Source organism: Homalodisca vitripennis, unplaced genomic scaffold, assembly GCF_021130785.1.
Source record: "Homalodisca vitripennis isolate AUS2020 unplaced genomic scaffold, UT_GWSS_2.1 ScUCBcl_1333;HRSCAF=4813, whole genome shotgun sequence".
Lineage (NCBI taxonomy): Eukaryota > Metazoa > Arthropoda > Insecta > Hemiptera > Cicadellidae > Homalodisca > Homalodisca vitripennis.
Genome location: NW_025777447.1, coordinates 29,181 through 33,606, shown reverse-complemented (window position 1 = coordinate 33,606; position 4,426 = coordinate 29,181).

The window sequence follows — 4,426 nt, the reverse complement described above, 5'->3', positions numbered from 1 at the left end:
CTGTTGCTTCTTCTTCTCTCAAATCTGGTCAACGTTACTAACTGGGAAAAAACACGGTTTAGACAACGTGACAGAACTGAAGTTCTATTTGCCTCGGAAAATGATAAAGGCCAGCACAAAATATATAGTAGTAAGACCATCATTACATATTTACAGAATACTTTTGCACATTCAGAATCAAAATCTGTGATTTTAATATCGCAGTTATTGCTTGTTATTATTCTAATAGGTACTTTGGGATTATACCGACCACACCCAGACATGAATCGTTATTTGACATTTTGCTTCTACTGATTACTAGATTAGCATAGAACAAATATTTCGTCAATATAAAACAGGAATAATTGTCTTATCGCAAACCCCTCCCCATCCTAAGACAGAGGTCAAAGTCGAGCGGTCTAGTAGATAACGCGATTTGCAGAGTCTCAACCGCCCGTTCAGCTGGTGCGTCGCTTTGTTGTACTTTCCGTGTTTTACCCCTACATTTCTCCAAACACAAAAATTCAACAAAAACCAAACATTACCAAACAAAAACTAAACTCTTTATTGAAAAAAACACTCAAAACTTGTATTTATTCTTGATCACACTCCGCCTCCCAAAATGCGAGTGCCTCCGGCCTCCAGCGCGGGCTTCGGCAGCGCTGATGTCAACGAAAGAAAAACATCCCTCGAGACAAAAAAAAACCTATCAGTAAAAATATCAAACTCTAGAGGGGCTGATCAGAAATATAAAATTGAATTGTAATGGAAAGGCAATTATGTACCGTGCAAAAAACTTAAATAATCATGTAATGCCGGGCGGCCTGCCAGGCCCGTTTTACCGAATAGGCACGGTAGGCACGTGCCTAGGGCGCTAGGCAATTGGGCATTTTGGGGGGGGGGGCGCAAAAAATGGAAAATCACATTGCCGTGGTTGTATCTGCACGCATAATCATCAAACACACTTTTTATAGGCTGTCTTGAGATGATAAGTGAATTATTGATCTATTTCTCGCGAAACACATAGCAACACATGGTAACAAAGGCAAATGTAGTGTATTATACCTTTCGTCTGACATTTGCAGTGAATTTATTGAGATTATAAAGCAAAGAAGTACTGAAACAAATGAAATTAATTGAAATCAAGCAAGCTCGCTATCTCTCTTTAATCATAGACTCCCACACCTGACGAGTCGCACACAGACCAATTGGCTGTAGTACTGCGGTATGTTTCATTGCCCAATGCTTGCGCCAAAGAACGCCTGATACAACTCAGAGTGGAAGTCAGAAATAAGATCATCAATGGTTGATGAAAAGATTAATGGCTTATTGTTGCTGTGCATCCAAAACGACATTACTTTAAAATTAGACTAATAAAACATTATTGACGACTTTGCAATACGGAAAACCAGAAAAAAGCTATTGCATGAATCTCTAGTCAGTCTAGTGGTAAGCCAACAAACCAAAAAATAATCCAAAGAAAATGTGATTAAAGGAATACTATAAATAATGTAAATACTTCAAATGTAAAGAAGGGAGAATGGGTGTAACAGGTATGTTACACACATTCCCACCAGAGGCCAGTAGATTACCTCACGGCTTACCGGTTGGAAGTCCGGGACACACGGCGGGTCCATAAGTGGTGGATAATGGGAAGGCTCTCGAAAAGAATCAGGATAATTTGTAAAGGAAAGTTAAGGGATATTAAGTCTAAAGTTCCTCCCAAACCAAAACTGGTATTTCAGACTAAATCTAAATTTTACGGGGTATAGGCGTTATGGTAGGGCTGGTGGGGGGGCGTAGTCAGCTGGCAGGGGTATAAAAAGGGGCGCAACTCTTCGTTGTGCCCTAGGGGGCAGGGTGTAAAACGGGCCCTGCAGCCTGCCATAATCGGGATTCTCGAGAAAGATAAAATAACAGCGACAACAATACCGATCACAATACATGGAAATGCTTGTTGATTGATGGAATGTTTAGTTCTGTTACTCAACTACATCGTTTTATAACTTTCTAAGTTCAATTGAAAACAGTTTAAGCGTTGAGGGCATATAACGGAATCTGACCCCATTAACAGTTGATAATCGTTGTAAGTTTGTAATTTTGTAATTAAAGAGTTTGTTTTTTCGTTCTATCGTGTTTTTTTCCATAAATTTATATTTTTTTGTGTTCTTCATACTGGTGTGTTAGGTATAATCCCAAAGTACCTTCTAATAATTAGTTGAATATCTAATGATTTTTACGTACATGAATTGTTACTATTATATATAAATAATCTAAAAGTCGTTTCCGACTAATTGTAATCTACCCTGACTAAAGCCAAACTGTTGATCAGAGAAAATACCCACGTACTTCCAAGTACAGGTGGTCCCTGCTTATACACAACGTGTTCAATACTTTACCAAAGACTGTAATAAGCGCAATGGGAGAGGAACTTGCCGGTCTTGTTTTTGGCTGCTTTTTTAAATACCGGTATTACTTTCGAAATTTGTGACTATCAGGCAATACACACTGCTCCAGGCATAAATTAATACTAATGATAAGTGGTTCTGCAATATGATCTACTATTTTCCTTCAACATATTGCTAGATAGGCCATAGAACTGCCTTTTTTTCTTTTTTTCTTTTTTTTTGCCAGACCATACATCAGAGACTGACACTTGATTGCACACATTTCAGTAGCCAATACTGAGCTAGGCTTCTTTATATTTACCTTATTACACTTATAGAATCAATAAAAATAACTTTAAAATATTATCAGGGTTTATGTCCAGTTTCGACTTATATTAAAACTGTTAATTAATATAACTAACAATGGCCCAGGCTGCTTTACACTTGTTAGTTGAGTTTTTTATTAGAATTAGCATTGTAATTTATTTTAGCTTCAACAATGGCTGCTCGATAAGACCGTTTAAGTGTGGCATAACAACTTTTTAAAAATTTTTTTTTGGGGTTAAATAAAAAAAGTTGAAAAAAATTTTTTAAAAAAAATTTGGGAAATTTTAAAATTTTTCCCAAAAAAAACAGTTAAATTCTAACCCCGGGGGCGGGTGTTTGGGTTGGGTTTTGGTTCTTTTTGTTTGGTCCCCGGGGGTTATAAAGGGGGTTTGGGGGTTTAAAATAATTTTTTTTTTTAAATTTTTGAAAGAAAAAGGGGCCCCCTTTTTTCTTAAAAAATCGAAAAAAATTTTACGATTGGGGGCCAGGGGTTTTTTTTAAAAAACTAATAATTTACTTAACATTATAAACATTTTTCAATAGTTTGAAAAAACCCCTTTTTAAATTTTTTTTTCCAAATTTTTTTGTAAATTTTAAAAATTTTAAAATCAATCAATCTTAGTTTCGTTTAAAAAAAATTTTTCTTTGAAAAATTTTTTTAAACCTTTTTTTGGGGTTGGGGGGGTTTTTTGTAAATGACGCCCCCTAAGCACCCCACATTTTCAGGGAATAAACATTTTTATCTGTTTTACCCCGTCCCGGCGGCCCCACAGTTTTTTTTTTTAAAATCCCGGGGGGGTTTCCCGGGGCGGCGGACCCAGGGGACGGGCTTTAAAAAACTTTTCCCGGGGGCCCGGGTTTTCATTTTTAAAAATGTTTTACTCCGACCCCAAAAAAAAATTTTAAAAACCCCGTTGCCGTCAAAAAAAAAAAATTTTTTAATGGCTTTTTTTTTTAAAAACGCCAAAAAAAAAATATTTACATTTTCATGAAAAAACCATTGCCCGAATTGCCCGGGCATCATAAGTTTTGGGGGGCATTTAAAAGTCCCGTGTTTTTAAAACTGATGTCGTTTCATTATTAGCAAAAAAAAATTTTTAAAATTTTAAAAACGTTTTTCCCCAAGCAAAAAAAAAAATGTTTAAATAACCCCCAAATTTCTTTTACATCTAAGAGTTCAATAAAAAGCACTTTATTTTGAAATATTTGCTTTAAAAATTAAAATTTTTGGGGGCCCCCCTTTTTGGTTTTCATTTTTTCCCCCATAAAATTTCGCAGACCCCAAGGGCCCTTTTTAATTAATTGAAAAAAGGGGTTTTTCCCCTTTCCCTTTTCCCTTTTTAAACCCCCAAAAAGGGGCCCCAAAAAATTATTAAAAAAATTACCTTGTTTTATAAAAAATTTTTTTATTTTGGGGGGTGTGAAAAAATTTGGGGTCAAAACCCCAATTTTTTTAATTTTCCCCTTTTTCCAAAACCCGGGGGGTCGAGAAAAAAAATTTTGGCCAAAAAAGTAGCAAAATCTATAATCCTTTTTTTTTCCGGTTTTTTACCCCCGCACCCAAATTTTTTTTTTCCCCCATTTTTGGAAAAGGAAACCAAAGAAAAAAAATGAAAAAAGCGCTGCATGATTTTTTTTTAAAACCCCATCACAAAAACCCAAATAAAAAAAACCCCCGCCCCAAATTTTTAAATTTAAAAAAATTTTTAATTTGCCGGGTTTTAGGTATATAG